Source organism: Diplotaxodon limnothrissa, linkage group LG2, assembly GCF_057381915.1.
Source record: "Diplotaxodon limnothrissa isolate DT_005_m linkage group LG2, D_limnothrissa_male_GT1.1, whole genome shotgun sequence".
Lineage (NCBI taxonomy): Eukaryota > Metazoa > Chordata > Actinopteri > Cichliformes > Cichlidae > Diplotaxodon > Diplotaxodon limnothrissa.
The window spans coordinates 21,103,255-21,128,675 of NC_140597.1; positions in this window are offsets into that span (position 1 = coordinate 21,103,255).

The following is a 25,421-nucleotide window of genomic DNA, read 5'->3' on the forward strand; positions in this document are numbered from 1 at the left end:
GGAATAAGGGAAAGAGGAAGAAAGAAAGGTGTTTTGCTCTCTTTTTGTTACTGTGAGGTAATTCAGGTACAGACAGCAGGAAAATGGGACACATTTGTTGCTGATTCTATAGCTATTACTGCTAGTTACTGACACTACTAACATTGTCACTTGTGTTAGACCTATGGTTGCTTCTACTCTTAGTTCTGTTCCCCCTTGATATAGTAGGTCAGACAGCAGGAAAGCACATTCAGTTCTTTAGCAAGAATAGCAAAGAGAACTGGCTGCAATGTGTCCAAAACCAGAACTAAGGATGCACTGCAATGTTTTACAGTTCCAATACTGATACTGAAGTACTCGTCCAGTACCAGTGTTAAGGTAATCGGCTGTATTACATTTTGAGCCCAGCCCAGAAGATTTCATATACTAATTCTGACACCGCAGTCTCGTTGCCTTAACCAAGCAATACATTTTTACCTGTTAATGTATTCAAAAATAATATAAATATGTGTGTTTAAATGTGTCCCATGTATCACCTGGGTCTTTGGTGTTTGAGGTAAACTGATCTCTCCACCACCAACAACAACCTCCAAAAGTCGACTGAGAATTATCATAAATATGGACACAATTCAGTACACAGAAAAATCACATTCAGGGATGGGCACACACACACAAAAGAAAAAAGATGTAAAAATTAGTGGTAATTATTTAGTTAACAAGTGGAAAAAATTCATGTCCTGAAAAAAGAATCATTTAATTACACTTGACACAACATTTGTGAGGATCTACCATGAGACCGTGTTTCTGCTTGGTTAGGTACATCTGTGCATCTGCTCGTTAAATTCAAATATCCAATCAGGTCGCTATGACCCTTTCTACGTAGCCATAACAACCTGTCTGCCCCTATGGAAGTTCAAACTGAGCATCAGAATGGGGAAAAATGATTTAAATGACTTTGAATGTGATTGTTGGTGTCACATAAGCTGGTCTAAGAATTTTAGAAATTCCTGATCTGCTGTGACTTTCCAACACAACCACCTCTATCTTTACAGAGCAAGGTCTGAAAAAGAGAAAATGATGTATGATGATACACATGATATAGTGCAGGAGCAAGCTCTGTACTCGAGCAACCAGCTTTGCTCTTTCAACAGGCAAAGCAACTGAATCTGTTCTTTTAACATATGTTTTCTAAATTATTCTGTTATTTCAGTGGCACACTATAAATGGATATGGCTCGTGGATTAATACTACGTGGGTGTTAGCTATAATCCTGTATTGTAGGTAGATTATTTGAAAGCAGTTTCTAATTTCCTATAAAGATTCTGGACACACTGAATGATAGTAATCCTCTGTGTAACAGAAAGATGACTGTATGGTTACAGGTCTGTGCATTATTTTCTTTACTTCAGTTGGCCAGTGATTCATTCATTCTGCACTGAATGCCAGTTAAGCCAGTGAAACTGTTTTCCAAAGGAAAAATATGGATGATATAAATAAAAATAATCCAAAAGCACATTTAAAGCAGTGTATGCAGCATTAGGAGTTTAGTCTATACAGTATTAATTCCAAGCATCTGGCGATATTAAAAATAAACCACTTTTGCATCTGGACTTACAACAGAATTTAATGTAGAATTTTTAAAATATTGCTCAGAAGCTGAGGAGTTCTTGGCTCCTCAGCAGGAAAGTCAGGCTGTAGAGTTCACTGCACAGAGCTTGTTGAACACACCTAAAGACATTTGGGGCGTTGTACCATATCTCATTTCCTGCCTGTGAAAAGGCCAGGATTAGCTTTGTGCTGTAGAACTTAAAGGCTACAGAGAAGAGATAGAGGTGCTGAAGGTGTGGAGATCGGGATTAACACTGGATTAAGTTGTATTGCAGGTGCTCTAAGGTCACTCCGTGTGGTTATGAATGTGTGAGTGAGTCACCTTCCCCTAGGCAGCAAAGTTGTTTGTCAAGTTCTCAGCAAAGATGTAACAGAACTGTACGTATCCACACGCTGTTGTTTTATAGATTTAGCTTTAAAATGTATCAATTAACTATAGCCCACTTATTTTCCTGTTGCTTTGATAATTCCAGGGATTATTTGGAATTACATAAATAATAGTAGGAACAATTGTTTTGATTTGTTAAATATTACACATGTAGAATTTCATTATTTTTAACATTGTCAAGTAAAAGCCAGCATGCGCTGGGATCGCCCCAGCTGTGATACCAATGAGTCCCTGCAATGATTGTGCAAAGAAATCCCTGCCAGGTAATTGTAGCTGTAGTTTGACTTAATTTATAATCAATGCACATGTATTGATATGTTTCATGTTGTTCATGCAAATTCAAGGCTTCCATTCACCTTTGTATTTCTCCACTTTAACTTAACAAGTTGTTTCATGCCATGCGAACAGAGCATACAGAGCCAGAGTAATCACAAACACTTTCTCCTCCTCTTCTCAAACATTCCCTGTGGTTTGGTAGTAGGTTGACTATTGTGTTTTTGTGTCTTTTTAATGTTGAACGAAGCTTCCAAACTTGTACTGAAAGAAGAACTTAAAACCAACCCCTCCTTTTGATTCTGACAACCTATCACAACCACACGTCACAGTTATCTGCAATGTTTTGTCCAAAAATTCAAATTTTTAGAGACTTAACCTAATACAAGCCTTGGCTTAGTAATGTGTGTTTTCTCATGTTTTTCATCTATTTTTGCCAATTGCTTCATGTACTATTTGCTATTAGATTTGGTAGCTTCTTAATAAACCGTGTTGTAACACTAATTAACTGATGGTCTGTGGATTTTAAATTATCAGCTTGGTACAATGTGCTAACACAAGAGATTCTATCATCAGAGTGGATATGTGGAGAAGATGGTTGACTTGTCAGTGATTTATCCATGAAGTGGAATAAAAAGCAATATAAAGTGGCAATGAGAACGCAATACAGGCAGAGCCAGACAGCTAATTTAGTTAACACTTTCAATAAACCGCCATTAAAAGTCCTTGAGTCTTTAGGTCTACCTATGAAACATCAGTGTTATGTTGATATCAAATATCAGTGTAACAGGTAAAAACATAATTGTACACATATGTTACTATACATAAATGGTAGTAAATCCAACATTATGTATCAAAGTACAGACTTTGTTATTACTTTTATGTGTCTATTTTTCTGACTAGTTCCCACATTACTCAGACCTAACAAAGACAAATGTGCCCCAAAGGTTGATTCTGTTCATCTGGATGTTTTCACTCAACCAGGTGACTTCTTCAGTCTCAGCAGTTTTCCAGTCTTATAAACAGGACATTTGCATAATGACTGACACTAGCACCACTGAATGAACAACGGGCTGAGAGGTCAGTGCCTTGATCATTAATAAGCAAATATGTTTTGTCCAAAAATTCTATTTTTGAAAGACTTGCCTAATACAAGCCATGACTTAGTAACGGTTTTTCTTGTGTTTTCTCATGTTATTATCCATTTTTGCCAATTACTTCATGTACTATTAGATTTAGTAGATTTGGTATTAGATTTGGATTCAAATGTGAAATTAGAATCCATGCCCTTACAGAGTAGAGGCTTAATCCAACTCTGACTACTCAGAGATTTTGTGGATTATTTCGATGGAACAAAATCGACAAAAATAAATAAATAATTAATAACAAAACCCCGACCTTTCACCATCCTTTGATACTGAGTGGGAAACCTTTTTCCTTCCTGCCTTGGTCACCATTTGCAAGGCAAGGACCAAGGAAGCACCTTACCTGAATGACATGTTATTTTTAAAGCCATTGGTCATACCTGCACTTTTCCCACCCAGTTTAAAGGTCTTCCCAGGCACTCTGGTACCCATTTAATTGGGTAACAGCCACAACCATGCCATTAAAGCCGCAGTGCTATATCTGTAAACCACTGACAAACAACAGTAAGAAGAGAACTGTTGTAAAGGACCACTGCAAAGTTTTATTTTATGTTCATGGCACCAGTTCACAAGAACAGTCAGCACGAGGTGTTTTATGTTGTAAAATAAAGAAGCTACAAGGAATGTAGGTGGACACAGGCCTCCATAACAACTTGGCAATCCTTCCCAAATGTTTGGAGCATTTTGCTGCTAATTTAATAGTAGTTAATGGAAACCACAAATAAAAAAAAAACACATGCTGTACCGATCCCATCCTAGTAAAGCGCACGCGCGGGGGGGGGATAGTGCTCCCTTAACCACTCTTAGGCTCCTGAAGTCCATCACAGCTGTCAGGACCATTTTATTTTACTGTTTGAAGAAGTTACTGTTTTTGTTGCTGTTTCCTTTTCTGGGTATGTCTGTATTAGCAATAGTAATCCTTATTTTAACTGTAATATCAACATGAATGAATCCCAAATAAAAGTCAACCTCTGTTATTATTACACACCATGTTACCTTAACACAGACATTTAAATTGTTAAATGATTATAAGGAGTTATGATCAATACGTTTGTTTACCTAAAATTTACAGGAAATTCTCATTCCAATTCCAGAGGTGTAAAAATGTGAGTCTGGTAGTCTCACATTCTTACACCTGGTGTACCAGTCTGGTACACTCAATAAAGATATTTCCTTTAGCTTTAATTACAGCTTTTACTCAAACAGAACTCTGCGTCTGTTAGCAATGTTAGCAGAAGACATATCTGAAGAGTATGTTGTCAAAACACCATCTGCAATCATGTCTTTATGTGGTTTCGTGGTTGAATTAGAGCCTTAATTGAACATAATGACCCATCACTCCGAGCACCTTTTTAGATGTCACTTAATATAATAGTATACTTTTTAGGCGATGTCTCTAACTGATTGCTTCAGCTATCTTTGAATCATTAGCAATGCCTATCATGAAGTGTGACTCATCTGCAAAGGAAATGAACAAATAACTCAGTGAGTGTCATACAGATCCAGAGGACCGATGTGTAATTATCAGTCAGTTTAAATTTCCTGTTTTAATGCTGAGAACCACGCGCTCAGCATCAGTCCTGTGAAAAAGTTGCTCTGGGACCTCAGAGGAACACTGCCAGCAGTCTGTGGACCCGACTCCAAGACTGATTCTGCCACATGCCTTTGTAGTGTTAACTTGGCCTCCCAGTGACATTATGGGTACAAACATCTTTCACTGTATTACATTTGCTGTGTGTAGGCACTGTACAGCTGAACAGTAAGGTGGTTGGAAGTTTGATTACGCTGCAGTTTTGTAGTTTCTGAGAGTGGCGTTGAATATGAAATCATATATTTAGATGAAAAATGTATTAAACACTCAAAATTATCAGTTACCGGATTTTTCGGATTATAAGGCACAGCAGATTATTAAGCGAAACAAAACAGTCAAACTTTACTCAACTCATTCTTCTTGCTTCCTCCACTTCTGTACCTTTGATTCATTAATGTTAAATTCTCTGGCAGCTGCTCTATTCCCATGTTCTGGACCTGAAAACAGGTCTTTGGTTTCATTCTATAATACTGGACTTATTTTTCTAGGAAGGTTTGAAAAGTGTAAAAAGTGTGTAGTGAGGGGTTTTACAGCCTTAAAACATCTATTATAATTGTAAAAAATAAAGTTGGCTACTTCACAGATTTCACCTATCGCAGGTTATTTTTAGTATATGTAGTATTAGCTGTATACTATATCATGCAGTTTGCCAAATATAAACTCCTTATGTTCTATGTTATTCATTGAAATTACGACTGTATTTATTTAGTAACAACTGTACAACATAAGTCTCGGTCCAGTAAGAAAAATCCTTTTGACTGTCAAATAATTCAAACATTAATGCTTTTGACCCTGAAAAGCATAGAGGTCAACATGATGTATGAAGAGCCAAAAGAATACTACATCCATTTTAATCCTAGTACTCGTGCAGCCTTTATAATGAAAATGCTCATAATCCTACTCAAGGTCAGATCTTAAGAACATTTACAATCAAGTCATAATATAAAATTGTGGTCTCCAGGTAAAGGAATAGTTAATGTTGTCTAACTGGTATATTAGCCTGGTAATAAAAACATAAAGTTCTTGTGTGTGAGTGTGAAACTACCAAGCAGTGATTCTGTCCTGTCAGTGAACAGCATCGATGAGTTTCAGACCCGACTTGCCAGTTCATTGATTTCATGAAGATGATCTGAATGACTGCACAGCCAGAAAAATAATGAGCTTGGTAAATTATTTTCATCTTGCATCCAGACTTTATCCAGCCAGGCTTCTGAGAGAATTAAATTCAACTGATCTTCTTTTGCTGGCAGATGAGCTTACTTATTACAGAGTCAGACTATCAAGGTGAAAGTGACATGACTCAAGATTGCTTAGATAAAATAAAGTTAAAACAACAGCTGTAGGATGCAAGATGTGTCACAAACAAGGATGCAGTGGACTCAAGACCAGACTCAATTGCTCGTACTATGTACAATTTATTGAAAGGAAAAGGAACTTAAACAAGACTGGGTCTAACAGAAATCATTCGCAGGAACTGAGGGAGGCCCGAGGGCGGAGAAACGGACGTAGAACACAGGGAGAACACGGGCGGGAACTTCTGCAAACACAGGAGAAGGGTTTTACTGAATGGGAACCAATTAAACGGCAGAGGTGAGTGGTACTAGAGGAGAGTCTTGTGCTTACTTGAAAACACCGGCTATTAGGCGGGGAAGGGGTTGCCGTGGGAGCGTTCTGGGGATGGTGGAGAGTGTGGGGAGGCTGGTCCAGGTTCCAAGGTGTCCAGGGAAGTTGAAGTATGGGCTGGAGGGCAGGCTGAGAAGAAGATGAGTGTGTGGTCCTAGGGTTCTGGGCAGACTGTAGAACGGGACGGAAACAGAACCAGCGCTGCTGGTGAGTACGACGGGTGATGAATCTGGAGAATACAGGAGACGGAGAACACATTAACCCACGATCCAGGCACACAGAGTCCGAGCAGAGAGGAGGCCAAGTTTACCACGGGTGGTAGCAGGACGAACTGGCGAGGAGTGGCAGGCAGTGCTGGCTTAAAAGCCCTCTAGATGGAGCCCCGGAAATTGGAAGCAGGTGATGAGCAGGCCAACTCGACCCCAGGGGACGGACAACAGGAACCTGGACCACACCCGACCCGACACTCCCACAGCACATGACAAGATGCACCATTCAGTTGTGACATTGTAGCCATTAACAAGTGTATTTGAAAAGGAATTCTGAAAGTAAAAACTCTTCACAAACAACCAAACAAGTTACAAATTAGAAACAATGAAACAATAAGAAATTTCATAATTGCAGGTGTATAAGATTATAGCAGATTTAAAATATAAGTTTTAAACCTACTAACCTGGAAATTGTTATGCCAGTTTTTTTATTAAAGACAAAAACATAACTGTGCCTGCTTCTGTGTGCAGGATTTGAATTTGTACTGAATCACAGTACATTAAGCAGACTAATGTTGGACAAACACTTGTTTGGAGTGTTTCTTTCTCTCGTTCCTTTGAGTATTTTAGACAGATTATTGATGTGATGTCTTCTGTCCAATCCAAACTGAGACCTAATGGCACCAACATATACCAAGAAGAACTGTAGAGGCTTAGCTGTGTGTATTTAGCTACACAACACAAACACCCTGCATCCTCTCTGTGATTAGCTGTTAGATGGGAGAGATTGGAATAACTCAGAACATATTCCAATAAAACTAAATGAGTCTCTCATTTTTGGTCTGATGATTTCATTTAAACCTCGTATTGATTTGTATAAAATAATCTTTAATGAGATTTTTTTTTGTTCTAAATCCAGAGTGGAAGTTCATCCTGAGTCAGTGTCTGAGGGATTGGTGATAGTAGTTCTGTTGACCATATACTTCATTTGGATGTGATGCTACAGTGTTACAGGCCCCCTGTGGAGTGCTCTGAGCTATAGCAAATGTGTTTAGTCTATATAACAAGCATATTAAATACGTGACATCCCCTCATAGTTAGAAAAAAAACAAATCCCCCCCGCATCAATTATACTTTATATTAAAAATGAAACATTGATAAGAAAAGCAATATGTGTACTGATTATTTTAAATTGATGGGGAACATGACGTTGAGCCAACTGTGTGGTTGGCCGTTGTCTCTTGGGTATCCCTATGATGGACTGGTGATCTGTCCAATCTGCACAGACACTGAAAGCATTTTACTAAGGAACTGTGAGGTGATTATTTTGGTATAATATATAAAAAAATTTTAAATCAATCCTGGTGTGAGAAAATTGCTTGGGGAGGTTCTAAAAGTCCTTCTGTTTTTCTTTAATTCAGCGCAAGTTTAAAAAACATTGTATGAAGAAACAAAAGGGAGAATAAATGAACTACGACACCAAACCAGAGACAGAGGAAATTTTAGTCATTTTAGACTTGCCCAAGGGTGCAGTCACATCCCCCGTCTATTATTGCATAAAACTCCCAGCATGCACCGGTCATTCTTCCTGACAGTCTGCTTCAGTATAAGCAAGTGGGGAATAATTAGCACACACATATACACACACACACACACACACACATACACACACACACACATCCACTCATGCGCACGCACACATCTAATGATAGGGAAATTAACTCTGTGGCTGGCTCTGCGATTTATTTACAGAAGCAAAGATATTAAAGTGGCAGAAAGTGTGGATGAGGCATCAGGAGTGAGACATGACTGATAGACACACGGCTTTCATTTATATCTTTCATTTCTGCCTTGGACTTGTGTTCACTGTGATTTCCGAATACACTTTAAATGCACCATTGATGTGTTATACACCATCAAAAAAGAACGAGTATAGTAATGTTGTTGCATTACAGCTCGTAGGTGAAACCATCCCTCTCGAGATACTATTGGAATAAAACCCTCCTTCACTAATTTCCAGGGCAGTAATGTTACTTTGTTCAGTAGAATAAGGGAATACAAAGTACAATACATATAAAAATGTCTTCTTTCTAACTTACTAGAAAGTACTTATGTTACATTAAACCATCTATTTTAAATGTATGTTCAAAAGTGATTTGATTGCCTTACAATATAAATTGTTGAGATCCAAACAGGCACTCTGCAAAATGAAAAACAATTTTTCAAAATCTCTGCATACATACCATATTAAAACAAAACAAAACAAAAAAAAAAAACAGTTGGCAATATAGACAATGTAGGTGGGAAGCCGGTGAGGAATCAAAGATCTGTGACTGCACCACTGTCTGGTTTGACACTCTACAAAGACACGGGGTGGATACAACCCTCAATGGGCTTTCCTTCCTCCCAGGAGCACTGCTGGAGATTTTGTGAATATCAGAGAAAAGTGTCATAACACTAAAGAAACTTTTTCACATGTTTTTCACCTGTTGTCAAAGGTATAATTAGTACTACTAGTAGTACTACTGAGGTACCCTGAGAAGGAGGGAAAATGTTCAAAGGAATCAACATAATTAAGAAAGAGAAACTTGACTTTACTACATGAAGAGCATTAAAACTCGGCCCTAATACCAAATTCAGTTAAATAACTTGACAAAAACTGCCTGCACTAAAACTTTGTAGACATCTGCCACCTGAAAACCTGTTTGTGATAAGTACATATTGTTATTTGGTATGTGCCATTCTAATGCAAGCACTGAATGTTGTGGGATTCAAACAATAGGCAGGTTTTGCATAACTGCATTGGAGTACATGACCATATTCACAAAGGCATAACTGATAACTGTCTCATCTGACCTCTAATTCTTTTTCTGTCCCTTTAAGTAGGAAATACTGCAACACAATACACAGAAGAGCTGTGGTAGTATTCATGTGATCCCTGAGTTATTTAAAGAGTCTCCACTGAGTGAGAGTGCACCGGCAAAAGTTAGCACTGCTTTTCTTATTAATCCTGTCTAAATCTCTAGCTAGCTGGTAGCTACCTAGCAATGCCGACAAGTTCTTTGAGTAAACAATATCATCAAATGTTTTTTTCTGACCCTTGACCCATGTAATTTTTCCTGAAACTACATGTAGGAGTTTTAACCATTAAAAAAGTTTTGCAGAGTCAATATTAGGAGGCAGATTCAATTCAATTCAATTCAATTTTATTTACAGTGGGGCAAAAAAGTATTTAGTCAGCCACCGATTGTGCAAGTTCCCCCACTTAAAATGATGACAGAGGTCAGTAATTTGCACCAGAGGTACACTTCAACTGTGAGAGACAGAATGTGAAAAAAAAATCCATGAATTCACATGGTAGGATTTGTAAAGAATTTATTCGTAAATTAGGGTGGAAAATAAGTATTTGGTCACCTCAAACAAGGAAAATCTCTGGCTCTCACAGACCTGTAACATCTTCTGTAAGAAGCTTTTCTGTCCCCCACTCGTTACCTGTATGAATGGCACCTGTTTGAACTCATCATCTGTATAAAAGACACCTGTCCACAGCCTCAAACAGTCAGACTCCAAACTCCGCCATGGCCAAGACCAAAGAGCTTTCGAAGGACACCAGGAAAAGTATTGTAGACCTGCACCAGACTGGGAAGAGTGAATCTACAATAGGCAAGCAGCTTGGTGTGAAAAAATCAACTGTGGGAGCAATCATCAGAAAATGGAAGACATACAAGACCACTGATAATCTCCCTCGATCTGGGGCTCCACGCAAGATCTCATCCCGTGGGGTCAAAATGATCATGAGAACGGTGAGCAAAGATCCCAGAACCACACGGGGGGACCTGGTGAATGACCTGCAGAGAGCTGGGACCAAAGTAACAAAGGTCACCATCAGTAACACACTACAACGGCAGGGAATCAAATCCCGCAGTGCCAGACGTGTTCCGCTGCTGAAGCCAGTGCATGTCCAGGCCCGTCTGAAGTTTGCCAGAGAGCACATGGATGATACAGCAGAGGATTGGGAGAATGTCATGTGGTCAGATGAAACCAAAGTAGAACTTTTTGGTATAAACTCAACTCGTCGTGTTTGGAGGAAGAAGAATACTGAGTTGCATCCCAAGAACACCATACCTACTGTGAAGCATGGGGGTGGAAACATCATGCTATGGGGCTGTTTTTCTGCCAAGGGGACAGGACGACTGATCCGTGTTAAGGACAGAATGAATGGGGCCATGTATCGTGAGATTTTGAGCCAAAACCTCCTTCCATCAGTGAGAACTTTGAAGATGAAACGAGGCTGGGTCTTCCAACATGACAATGATCCAAAACACACCGCCCGGGCAACAAAGGAGTGGCTCCGTAAGAAGCATTTGAAAGTCCTGGAGTGGCCTAGCCAGTCTCCAGACCTCAACCCCATAGAAAATCTGTGGCGGGAGTTGAAAGTCCGTGTTGCTTGGCGACAGCCCCAAAACATCACTGCTCTCGAGAAGATCTGCATGGAGGAATGGGCCAAAATACCAGCTACTGTGTGTGCAAACCTGGTAAAGACCTATAGTAAACGTTTGACCTCTGTTATTGCCAACAAAGGTTATGTTACAAAGTATTGAGTTGTATTTTTGTTATTGACCAAATACTTATTTTCCACCCTGATTTACGAATAAATTCTTTACAAATCCTACCATGTGGATTCATGCATTGAAATGATTCAATGCAGAGAGGTCTGTTAAGACATAGTGAGTGAGAAAGGTGACTGGAAAGGAAAAACTCAATGCATCATGGGAATCCCCTGGAAGCCTACGTCTATTGCACCATAACTAAGGGAGGATTCAGGGTCACCTGGTCCAGCCCTAACTATATGCTTTAGCAAAAATGGAAGTTTGAAGCCTAATCTTAAAAGTAGAGATTGTGTCTGTCTCCCGAATCCAAACTGGAAGCTGGTTCCACAGAAGAGGGGCCTGAAAACTGAAGGCTCTCCCTCCCATTCTACTTTTAAATACTCTAGGAACAACAAGTAGGCCTGCAGAGCGAGAGTGAAGTGCTCTAATAGGGTGATACTACAAGGTCATTAAGATAAGATGGGGCCTGATTATTTAAGACCTTGTATGTGAGGAGCAGGATTTTGAATTCAATTCTGGATTTAACAGGAAGCCAATGAAGGGAAGCCAAAACAGGAGAAATATGCTGTCTCTTTCTAGTCCCTGTGTCATGGTCCTGGGTCGTTGACCCAGCGTTTTGTGTTTATTCTGATTTTGTATTAGTTTAGGGTTGAACCTGAAGTTTAGTGTATATTCAGCCCTACCTGTGTCTGTCCTTGGTGCTCTGTTCATGTCCCCATGTTGTGTTGCAAATCAGTCTGTGTGTTTCCTGCTTTACTTTGAAGGCTCGTGTTCTGGATTTCCTGCTCCATTCTGAAGGTCTGTGTCTGTTGTCATTGTGTTCAGCTTGTGTCCTCCAGTCATCATGTGTATTCAGATCAGCTGTTCTTCCCTCCTGTGTGTGATTACCCGATTACCTTGTGCGTGTATATTTAGTGGGTGTCGGTCTGTGTTCCTTGTCGGCTCGCCTGCGTTCATCTGCATTCATCCGTGTATCTCTGCGTTTTTGGTATCCTCCGTCAGTCTGCGTCTCTCTGCCTTTCACCCCGTGTCCTGAGGATTTCTATTTGCTCTTTAGTTTTCCCAGTTTAGGTTTCCGTTAGTATGTCTCATGATTCGTTGTCTGTTCCTGCCACTGTCACCTGTAAATAAACTCTCACTCATATCATCAGTCGGCTGTCTGCATTTTGGGTCCTCCTTTTCCTCCACACCACACGGCTCAACCCGCCAGCCGTGACAGTACGAGCCGACCAAACATGGACCCAGCAGCATCCGCACCTTCCCAGGAGTTTCGGGAGGAAGTTATTGACTCCGTTTCAAGGTTGGTTAACCTATGGCTCGAACGGGAGGGGGAGGAAATTCACCGCGCCGTAGAAGCCAGGCTACAGCAATTACTGTCTGCTCACTGCTGGCTACTCGACTCTCTTCTTCGCACAAGACTTCATCGTTAACGAACTGCACCTCCACCCTCCAGCCGCTACCGCTTCTCAACCCAGCACGCCGGTGAAGGTTTTGCCCGGCCCGCCGGAGGTTTTGCCCGGCCCGCCAGAGCAGATGGCAGGGAGGAAGCGACGATCGCGCCGTTGGCGCGTCACCCCACAGCCGGAGATTAGGACTTCAGAACTGCCGGCTGCGGTGAGTGGAAAAGACACTCTGTCTGTTTCGCCAGACCTTTTGACTGCTTATACCGGGGCTGTGTTTTTTGAGTTAGCTTCCCAGCCAGAAGCTCAGTTAGCTGCCCAGCCGTCACCTCCATCACATTCAGCCTCACTACCCATAGCCCAGTTACAGTCACAGCCAGACTTATTAGACACTATGTTACAATCCATAGCCCAGTCAATAGCTCAGTTGGTAGAAGACTCATCAGCCTTATCAGCTCAGCCACCTATTCAGCCATCATCTTCACCAACTCCTCCGGTACAGCAAGCCATGACAGTTCAACCCATACAGGACAGTTCAAAAACTTCTTATTCTAAGCAGAGAGACAAACCACACAATATTGAAAACATTCCTCAAGAGCTGGCCAGCTCTGAGACTGTGACGCACTCCAGGGCCTCCCCAGAGGCTGGGTTTCAGCCCCCAGCCGACTCTGGACCCCTGGAGGTTAAGAAGCCAGCTGAGGACTGCACCCGGCTGTCGCTGCCTGAACTGAGTCAATGCTCTGTGCAGCTGCAGTCTGCTTTGTGTTTGCCAGAGGCCCGTGCGCCTGCTGGTTCCGACCCATTCCTGCCAGAGGCCCGTGCGCCTGCTGGTTCCGACCCGTGTGTTCCAGGGGCCCCGGTGCCCACTGGTCCAGAGACTGTTTTCGCTGGAGGGCCCGAGGAGCCCGTCCAGCCTCCTGCCTCGTCAGCTGGAGGGCCCGAGGAGCCCGTCCAGCCGCCTGCTGCAGCTCCATCAGCCTCGCCTGGCCCGGCTCCGGCTTCATCATCTTCACCTGGCCCGCTCCGGCTTCCTCAGCGTCGCCTGGTCCGGCTCCAGCATCCTCATCCTCGCCTGGCCCGGCTTCGGCTTCATCTTCGCCTGGTCCGGCTTCAGCCTCCGCTTCAGTCTTGCCTGGTCCAGCCTCCGCTTCAGCTTCAGCTTCGCCTGGTCCGGCTTCAGCCTCCGCTTCAGCTTCGCCTGGTCCAGCCTCCGCTTCAGCCTCGCCTGGTCCAGCCTCTGCTTCAGCCTCGTCTGGTCCAGCCTCTGCTTCCGTCTCGTCTGGTGCTGCGAAGGCCACGCCACCTTTGGGTCCCGAACCGCCGCCTCGACATCGGCGGTCATCTGCCAGGCCGCTTGTTGGGCGTCATCGCCGATAGGGGCGACCTCCCAAACGCCGCCGCTACTTTCCGCGCGGTCGGCCTCCAGACTTGTGTCGTCGCCGCTGTTGCTGTCCGCACGGTCGGCCGCCTGAACTGTTTCCCCGTTGCTGTCCGCACGGTCGGCCGCCTGAACTGTTTCCCCGTTGCTGTCCGCACGGTCGGCTGCCTGAACTGTTTCCCCGTTGCTGTCCGCACGGTCGGCTGCCTGAACTGTTTCCCCGTTGCTGTCCGCACGGTCGGCCGCCTGAACGGTTTCCCCGTCGCCGCCGCTGCCGTGTGCACGGTCGGCCCCCTGAACTGTTTCCACTTCGCCACCGCTGCCTTCCGCTCGGTCGGCTTTTGGATCTGTGCCGCCAACGTGGCCGGCCCCAGAAGATGAACTGTCCTGGACTTCTGAGTTGTCAGCCTCCGGGCCGGCCTCCTGAACTGTGTTTTGTTCTTGTACTCCAGCATGTGTGTTTTTGTTTTGGACGGTTCCCTTGGTTCTGTGTTCCTTGTCGGCTCGCCTGCGTTCATCTGCATTCATCCATGTATCTCTGCGTTTTTGGTATCCTCCGTCAGTCTGCGTCTCTCTGCCTTTCACCCCGTGTCCTGAGGATTTCTATTTGCTCTTTAGTTTTCCCAGTTTAGGTTTCCGTTAGCATGTCTCATGATTCGTTGTCTGTTCCTGCCACTGTCACCTGTAAATAAACTCTCACTCATATCATCAGTCGGCTGTCTGCATTTTGGGTCCTCCTTTTTCTCCACACCACACGGCTCAACCCGCCAGCCATGACACCCTGTCAGTACTCTTGCTGCAGTATTTTGGATTAGCTGAAGGCTTTTCAGTGAGTTTTTTGGACATCCTGATAATAATGAATTACAGTAGTCCAGCCTGGAAGTAATAAATGCATGAACTAGTTTTTCAGCGTCACTCTGAGACAGGATATTTCTAATTTTAGAGATGTTGCGCAAATGAAAGAACGCAGTCTTACATATTTGTTTAATATGTGCGTTGAAGGACATATCCTGGTCAAAAATGACTCCAAGGTTCCTCACAGCGTTACTGGAGGCCAAGGTAATGCCATCCAGAGTAAGAATCTGGTTAGATACCATATTTCTAAGTTTTTCAGGGCCGAGTACAATAACCTCAGTTTTATCTGAATTAAGAAGCAGAAAGTTAGCGGCCATCCAGGTCTTTATGTCTTCAAGACATTCCTGCAGTTTAACTAATTGGTGTGTATTATCTGGCTTCATGGACAGATAGAGCTGGGTGCCATCAGCATAGCAGTGACAATTTATGCTATGTCTTCTAATGATACTGCCTAAGGGAAGTTTGTATAGTGTAAACAGAATTGGTCCTAGCACTGAACCCTGTGAAATTCCATAATTAACCTCAGTATGTGAAGAGGACTCTCCATTTACATGCACAAATTGGAGTCTATTGGATAGATATGATACAAACCACTGCAGCACAGTACCTGTAATACCTACAGCATGTTCTAATCGCTCTAATAGGATATTATGGTCAACAGTATCGAATGCTGCACTAAGGTCTAGCAGGACAAGCACAGAGATAAGTCCACTGCCAGAGGCATAAGAAGATCATTTGTAACCTTCACTAAAGCTGTTTCTGTGCTGTGATGAACTCTGAAATCTGACTGAAACTCTTCAAATAAGCCATTCCTCTGCAGATGATCTGTTAGCTGTTTGACAACTACTCTTTCAAGGATTTTTGATATGAAAGGAATGTTGGAGATTAACCTATAATTAGCTAAGACAGCTGCGTCTAGAGATGCTTTTTGAGTAAAGGTTTAACTACAGCCAGCTTGAAGGCCTGTGGTACACAGCTGATTATTAGAGATAGGTTGATCATATTTAAGATTGAAGCATTAATTAATGGCAGGACTTCTTTGAGCAGTTTTGTAGGAATGGGGTCTAAAAGACACGTTGATGGTTTGGAGGAAGTAATTATGGAAGTTAACTCAGAAAGATCAATTGGAGAAAAAGAGTCTAACTTAACATCAATGGTACTAAGAGTAGCTGTAGATAGCTGTGGGAGGATTATTGGTAATTTTTTCTCTAATGATAAAAATTTTATTTGTGAAGAAGTTTATGAAGTCATTACTAGTTAACGTTAAAGGGATGGTTGGCTCAATAGAGCTCTGACTGTTTTTCAGCCTGGCTACAGTGCTGAAGAGAAACCTGGGGTTGTTCTTATTTTCTTCAATCAGTGACGAATAGTAAGATGTTCTGGCTTTGCGGAGGGCTTTCTTATAAAGCAACAAAATATTTCTCCAGGCTAAATGATGATCCTCTAAATTTGTGACACGCCATTTCCTCTCCAGATTACGAGTAATCTGCTTTAGGCTATGTATTTTGAGAATTATACCACAGAGTCAGGTACTTCTGATTTGAGACCTTAGTTTTCACAGGAGCTACAGTATCCAGAGTTGTACGTAGTGAGGAGGTAAAATTATTAACAAGATAATCGACCTCTGTTGGGATAGCGTTCAGGTAGCTGCTCTGCTCTGTGTTGGTACAGGGCATTGAAGATGATAACAGTGGGTGGATTATATTCTTAAACTTAGTTACAGCGCTTTCAGAAAGACATCTACTGTGATAAAGTCTACTCTCCACTGCTGTGTAATCAGTTATTGTAAATGTAAATGTTATCAGGAAATGATCAGACAGGAGAGGGTTTTCAGGAAACACTGTTAAATGTTCAGTTTCTATGCCATATGTTAAAACAAGATCTAGAGTGTGATTAAAGTGGTGGGTGGGTTCTTTTACATTTTGAGAGAAGCCAATTGAGTCTAATAACAGATTAAATGCCATGTTGAGGCTGTCATTTTTAGCATCTACATGGATATTAAAATCACCCACAATAATTATTTTATCTGAGCTCAGAACTAAATCAGATGAAAAGTCTGAGAAATCAGACAGAAACTCTGTGTAAGGCTCAGGTGGACGATAGATGGAGCATTAGTGGCACGAACTTGCTTTTTCCCCTAGGCGTTTATCTGGAAAGTAATTTGTCTGCTACAGTGTGAAGTTGGGAAGCTAGGGGCAAAAATAACTTCAATTGGGATTTGACATGTCAAAAGGCTCTCAGTCAATTTAATAAGATTGATCATCAGTGTTATGTTCATTTTGTGATTGCTAACCAAAGCCTAAAGGCATTAATGGGGAATCCAGAGCCCAGAATAAGTTGTAACCAACCACTTTAGAGATGCATTGGTGATGGCTGCAGGCCTTTGTATTGTGAAGTGTAAGGAACAGAAAAGCCTAACGGTGGTTGGACTCTACCCAAGGAAGAACCCCGCCATGCTAATGTATGCTGTTCAATAAACACACTGAATGTTTACAGGGTTTAAGGTTTTAGGCAGCACCGCCACATGTCTTCATTCTAACAGCAGATGGACTGAAAGATCCTAGGTCAGAACCGTACAGTTAGGATTTCCCTCTTAGGGAGAATCTTGCTCCATTGTGACCAACAACTGCCACTGAAGAAAAAAGAAAACCACTGAACAAGCTAATGTCACACGTACTGTAGAACAGGAAACAAAATACATACAAAGTCAGTTTCAGTGACATGAATTACTTTTCATCTCTACTATATTTTATCTATGGCAGTGCCATTTTATCAGGACAAGCCAAAGCATGCAGTGCTTGTCTTGTAAAATATAAAAACAGACATGAATTAAAACATGCTATATCATCACAGCACTGTCATAAAGCTCCTTGCCAAGGTGCGCTTGTTTCATACTCACAGGAAACTGTAGCTGTTTCCATTTTACAAGCATGTCCATCTCACCTTAGCAATGATTTAAGCGGAGCAAGCTGATAAGTCAGCAGCTTTAGTCTGATTGTTTGTTCATGCTCATTATGGATCCATGGTAAACTGTTGGCTCTGTTTTTACTACTCCAGTTAGAACCTGCACTTTGTGATGACTTTCCTTGCTAATTTACTTAAGGAATTATCAACAGCTTTTTCACATTCCATCTTCTCTGCATAGCACATGTTGAACAATAGCAAGATGAAAGTTTTGACAATAATGGAGAGCAGACTGCAGCTCTTACCGGGTCCAGTTTAATAAAACAAGCAAGTTTACCAGGAGGAGGCTTAGCCAGCACTTTTAGATTAGCATCTATGAGAAATCACATGAATGACTGAAAGCACATTTAGCTAGTTGTTTTGACGACACTCCGCCTTCATTTTTCATTAATAATTTTAATCACCCAGTCCCACAGTGCTCGGGCCTTTCAATTCCTTTTGTTATATTAATATACTTTTTTTTCTTTAAATCAATGTCTGTGTGTTTCTCACCTTGTGAAAACATGTTTTGTTGTTTTTAAATCTTTAAAATTGTTAAATACAAAACAAGTTAAAAGCAAGTTGGTTTAGCTGCAAAAAACAAGCCTGATACAAAAAATCCCAATGGTAAATTAACTGTTTTGTTTTGTTTGTTAACAGAAAGACACAAATGCTTCGGTCTTCTATGTGTGATTTGCCCTTTCATAACAGGTACAGAGTATATACATTTTTTTATACCTCATCTAGTTGGATACTGGCAACGTTTAAAATTAGAGCTGTATCAATCATTCCTGACAGGGGACCTGCCACTGTCTGCTAGACCTCACCTCCTCTAATCCGAGTTACTGAACTGGTCCTCGTTTGTGTTGTCGGTGCATTTTGAGCATTAATTATTTCACAAATAATACAGCCAGATGTGTGGTTCAGCCTGTCCAAAATATTTGTACTTTAGTTTTGATTAATTAAATTTAAAGTTTGTTATTTATTCATTTTAATTTTGGCACTTACCACAGAATTGGAAGTAGTCGGAATCTTTTTGTCCAACTCAGAAAGAAAGTCCATAACACAATCGGTAACAGTGTCCACACACATACAGTACACTCAATAACACCAATGACAGTTTAGGTCAGACTGGCTTTGTGTTTATGAGTGAACAAGTGCTCGCTCGCTCTTGCCTGGACCCAAGCCGTTCAATTCTACTTAGGACATCCTGTCAGCTGAGCCTGTAAATGCCACAGTAGCCTTAAGAAATAAGAGCGGTAATGGTGGGCTGCCAAGGTGAATGACTAGCAGGACAAATGACACCAGAGTACAGAGGACCGTCGAACACTGCTGCTGTGAAATGTCTCGATGTTGCCACATGACCGAGACGTTTCTTGTTGCGCCTGTGCCATCGTTTGGGCTGTTCGAACAGGCTGCACTAATGAACCAGCTGCATTTCTTAATAAGCAGGGCTGACATTTGGTGGCCATATGCTTTGTCTGCAAGCAGTGCCATTTTCTGTAAACTGATTGTATTCCTTTATTTAAAACTAACATTTCCCTGCTGTAGTTTTCACAGCTGGTAGATGAAATACACAAAATTACCTTCTTGTTTTGTGTCATTTAGTTGGAGCGCAGCCTGCAAATACAACAATATGAAAGTTATATTAAGCACTCATTTTTCTGTTGCTCAACAAAGGTTGAACTTACACAATTATTTAATTAATGAGAAAAAAACAGTAGGCTGAAGAAGGTTTTTTTCTTTTTTCAGTTGGATTAAAATGTCCTTGCTGATCCCAGCAGTTAAAATAACAGCACAACAACCATTAAAAACACACAACAAGGTTGTAAAACCCAACAATGTTCTGTTAATGAGTTCTAATGAAAGCAGCAAAATGTGAAGTATCTACAATAAAAAGGACATACGGTGGTTTACAGCCAGTTATGGTGATAGGATAAAGCCTGAAATGTTGACAAGCTGTGTCCGTCACAGCTAAACACAAAATCATACATTATTATCTCCCAGTCTGTTTGGTTTGGGGTCATACCTCCGACCATACTGGTCCGTTGGCTGGAGGCATTAGTTTGGGTTTTTAAATAAGCAACTTGTTTGAACAAAGTGCGACCCGGAGGCAGTCTGACCATCTGGTTGTGCTGTAGGATTATGGATCAGCCACTGCTTGCGGATCACGAAACTGAAGCTGGGATGGCCCATTTGGCTGTGTACATACTGTTAAACCTGCTGCTCTGGCTCATTTCATCAAAGCTGATAATTATGTGTTGAGTCATTTTAGTTCAAAATGTCTCAGGTTTGCACATTTGTGGAGTCAACATTATGGAGACTCTAAGCACCATTTGGGGTGGGCTGAACACAGAGTGACAACAATCAACAAGGCTCCGAGCTGTCCAACACTTTGTTGTTTCATACTGAGATTATTTACATAACATTTTATTTATATAGCACGTTTCTAGACAGAGTCACAAAGTGCTGCACATAAGATAACAAGTCATAAAAAGGTAAAACAGACAATATGAAACAGGCAAAAATTATCCAAAAGCAGTTTTAAAAAGGTGAGTTTTGAGGGCTTTTTTAATAACAACTACTGAGTCCCCAGTTCTTAAGGTTTGGAGGGGGAGGCCCACAGTGGCAAAATCAGCCTTAGCTCTCATCTTGGTCTGTTTAATAGCAAGTAAGTCCTGATCAGATGACCTCAGGGACCTGCTGGGGAAATGGGCTGTAGCAGATCAGAGATGTAGGCTGGTGCCAGTCCATGCAGAGCTCTACAAGTCAAGACCAGGATCTTAAAATGGACTCTCAGTCATCTTTAAAGCACCGACGCTGTCACGTGAATTTCAGGGTTGAGGTGCCAACACAACCGAGTTCGGACCTTTTTAAATCTTCTGACTGTGCAGACACAAGAAGAACAACAATACAAACAGATGGGTAACACAAACCGAAATCCAGGAGAACATATCAAGCACAAGGAGATCAACCAGGTGTTATAGACAAACTGAGAACTGGCAGGGCGAGACTAGAAACACACAGGAATAAAAAATGAAAATCCAACCAGCAAATCTCGCCACCTGTCAGCTGTCTGGGAAACGATGCAACTAGATGTAAAAACTAGATGCATAGGACACAAGTTAAATGTGATTAGGAAACTAGTTGACTGAAGAAGACTTCAAACATTAGCTGTCAGGTAGAAAATTATTTAATTATTTATATTGTGTGTGTGTGTGTTGTTTCAACCTCAAACCTTTCTTTTGTTTAATAAAACCACAGAGCTTTATCAGCCAGTGTTGCAGATGAAGACCTTGACTGTCCTGCTAAGTGTTTTTACCGCCTCCTCTCAACCACTAAACACAACTCGACGTTACAGCACCAAACACAGCTGCTTCACACCTTTCACCTTTCAGTATATACACAGTATATTACAGTACTATAATCTCATCCGTGTTTGGAGGGCAGGCTCACGGTCTGCTTGTGTGCATAAATGTGCCTGTGGCAAACACATTCAAACAGCCATTCTGGACAGGTGAAATATGCTGACGTAGTGTAACGCTGCAGAAACTGCCACTGTCGGTGCAGAACAAATGGCACACTTAGCATCAGCTTCCATGTCACAATACTGGGATCAGATATTGATGACAGGCTGCTTTGCCCTCTCAGGAGACTCTTTCTGCCTCGAGCTGTTTGTCAGTACAATTTAAACCCTGCATCTCTACCTGTCCAAATGTCTCTCTGAAAGCTCAGTGTGTCCATTGGCTTCCAGTGTTGCACTACTTATCACCTAAATTGTTTTCATTCATCCACTGTGACCGTCTACGTAAATGTCTGGAAACACAGCATCATTAATATATCCGTATAAATCTGTGTGTCTGTTTTTCATCTATCACAACAATGTTTATTCACTCCACTGCCAACATGGCAGCCACACTGCTGAGAGCAGGAGTACACCGAACGTGGGGTCATATCAGTAGAAGGTGGTCTAATTTTGTGCTAATAATAATAATGTATACTTTATTGATCCCCATGGGGGAATTACTATCTCTGCATTTGACACATTCACTCAGTGAAGCAGCCACACCGGGAGCAGTGTGTAGGGATGGTACCTTGCTCAGGGGTACCTCAGGGAAGCCGTTCAGTGGATTTGAACCCCCGACCTTCCGATCATGTGGCGACAACTCTACCTACTGAGCCCTGCACCCAAAGTGGAGATCTTATGAAAGAGACGTGTTTCTAAAGGATTTCTGGAGAGCATACAACAAGTAAAACTTCCAGGATAAGTAAAGCCTTTTAAAATCTGATTTGGGGGAAAGTTAGCAGATTTTTTTTTAAAGTTTTGCTAATCAAAATTTACCAGTTTGAATATATTGCTAGTTTTTACTGCAAATTTATTACAATGAAACCTGAAGTAAAAGCTCATTTTGAGGATGCTTAAAAGAAAATCTGCACAGCTATGGCCCTGTGATGTTTCCATCCATCCATCCATCTTCATCCGCTTTATCCGAGGCCGGGTCACAGGGGCAGCAGCCTAAGCAAAGAGGCCCAGACCTCCCTCTCCCCAGCCACCTCCTCCAGCTTATCCGGGGGAACACCAAGGCGTTCCCAGGCCAGCCAAGAGATATAATCTCTCCAGCGTGTCCTGGGTCTGCCCCGGGGCCTCCTCCCGGTGGGACATGCCTGGAACACCTCACCCAGGAGGCGCCCAGGGGGCATCCTTGTCAGATGCCCGAACCACCTCTGCTGGCTCCTTTCGATGTGGAGCAGCAGCTGCTCTACTCTGAGCCCCTCCCGGATGGCCGAACTTCTCACCCTATCTCTAAGGGAGAGGCCAGCCACCCTTCGGAGGAAGCTCATTTCTGCCGCTTGTATCCGCGATCTCGTTCTTTCGGTCACTACCCACAGCTCGTGGCCATAGGTGAGGGTAGGAACGTAGATCGACCGGTAAATTGAGAGCTTCGCTTTTACACTCAGCTCCGTCTTCACCACGACGGACCGGTGCAGCGTCCGCATTACTGCAGCTGCAGCCCCAATCCGTCTGTCGATCTCCGGCTCCCTTTTCCCATCACTCGCGAACAAGACCCCGAGATACTTGAACTCCTCCACTTGGGGCAGGAACTCATCCCCGACCTGGAGTGGGCACTCCACCCTTTTCCGGCTGAGAACCATGGCCTCAGATTTGGAGGTGCTGATCCTCATTCCCGCTGCTTCACACTCGGCTGCGAACCATTCCAGTGCGAGCTGGAGGCCCTCACCCGATGAAGCCAACAGAACCACATCATCCGCAAAAATCAGAGATGAGATTCTGAGGCCACCAAAGCGAAAGCCCTCCACCACTTGGCTGCACCTAGAAATCCTGTCCATAAAAATTATGAACAGAACCGGAGACAAAGGGCAGCCCTGGCGGAGCCCATCACCCACCGGAACGAGTCCGACTTATTGCCGGCAATGTGAACCAAGCTCTTGCAACGGTTGTATAGGGATCGAATGGCCCGTAGCAATGGGCCAGACACCCCATAGTCCCGCAACACCTCCCACAGGACACCCCGAGGGACACGGTCGAATGCCTTCTCCAAGTCCACAAAACACATGTAGACTGGTTGGGCAAACTCCTATGCACCCTCAAGTATCCTGGAGAGGATAAAGAGCTGGTCCAGTGTTCCGCGACCAGGACGAAAACCGCATTGTTCCTCCTGTATCCGAGGTTCGACTAGCGGACGAACTCTCCTTTCCAGCACCCTGGCATAGACTTTCCCAGGGAGGCTGAGGAGTGTGATCCCCCTGTAGTTGGAACACACTCTCCGGTCCCCCTTCTTAAAGATGGGGACCACCACCCCGGTCTGCCAGTCCACAGGTACTGCCCCTGATCTCCACGCAACATTGCAGAGGCGTGTCAACCAGGACAGCCCTACAACGTCCAGCGGTAGACCTCATCAACACCAGGGGCTCTGCCACCAAGGAGTTGTTTAACTGCCTCAGTGACCTCGCCCCCAGAAATTGGCGGGTCATTCCCCCTCATCCCCAGACTCTGCTTCCTCCTCGGAAGACGTGTCAGTGGGATTAAGGAGGTCCTCTAAGTATTCCTTCCACCGCCTGACAATTTTCTCAGTCGACGTCAGTAGCGCTCCGCCAGACCTATACAGGGAGTGCAGAATTATTAGGCAAATGAGTATTTTGTCCACATCATCCTCTTCATGCATGTTGTCTTACTCCAAGCTGTATAGGCTCGAAAGCCTACTACACAGCAAATCCAGCATGTCCAAATTAACACTGTCGGATTTGATTTCAACACTATTAAAGTGTCTATATGGGTCCACACCAGAGAGTGTTAATTTAACTCTTTTTGGAGAGTTGGTACGTTAACTCTGATTTAGTGTTAAACACCAAATCTGTCTGGAGTTGATAATTTAACACTTAGTGTTAAGAGTTTATATATTAACTCTCAAAGAGTATTTTAGTTTAACTACTTAAGAGTTATCTTCTAATTCATTCTAAAAAGTGGGAATTTTACTGTTCTGAACTTCTAGAAATTTCTTTTGGAAATAAACATTTACTAAAAAGATGCAATGGTTTTTGAAAAACATTTATTCTGAACTGTGCACCACAATTTCAAAACATTTTCTGAAAGATGTAACAGTATACATGTTCTCACTTTCATTAGAATGTTGTTTATCAAAAGGTCTGACATGGTAAATGCAAATAACAGCGTTCTCATCACTTATTTCTTCAATACAATATGCATGTCCTTCATTCATCCCTTTGTGGAACTTCAAGGCACTTCTGCTCTCCCCCATATTCCATCTTCACAAGCATATCCTGTGTGGAGATTGAATAAAAATTAGTTGACACTAATTAATGGCACAAATAATCCAGTAAACAATTGCAGCACAATAAAAAAAAAAGGAATCCTCTTTGAGCCATTACTTGTGTAAAGTATTTTCCCAAAAAACAAAGACACAGGCAACAGGTAATACTGAACTAAATGTAAAACCTCAACCTTTTTCATTTTTACCTAAACCGTGTGCACAAAACTCTGGAGGGATCTATGCTAACGTAGAATCCAGTCAGGACGTCTGCTACTGCTGTTTGCTCGTTTTTTTTATGGGCGATCGTTTTCAGGCTTCAAGTAGCACCATTATACCAACATTTCACATTCTAGACATTGTTTTAGGTGTATTTGACCAAAAGTTTGACTGAAAATTCACATGCAAGCTTTTTTCAAGGCTGTGGTATTTGCCCGCAAACAATACCTTTCAGCTAGCTAAAACAGAATGTTATGCTATCACCGAGCAACATGGCTAATGCCTTTCACACAGCTTTGTCTCAACTCCAAAGAGCCACAGAAGTAAAAGCTCATAATAATAATTGAAACAATCTTTGAAAGAATGACTTACCAAGCATGGCAAACAACTCAAATATGTAGAGCAAAATGTT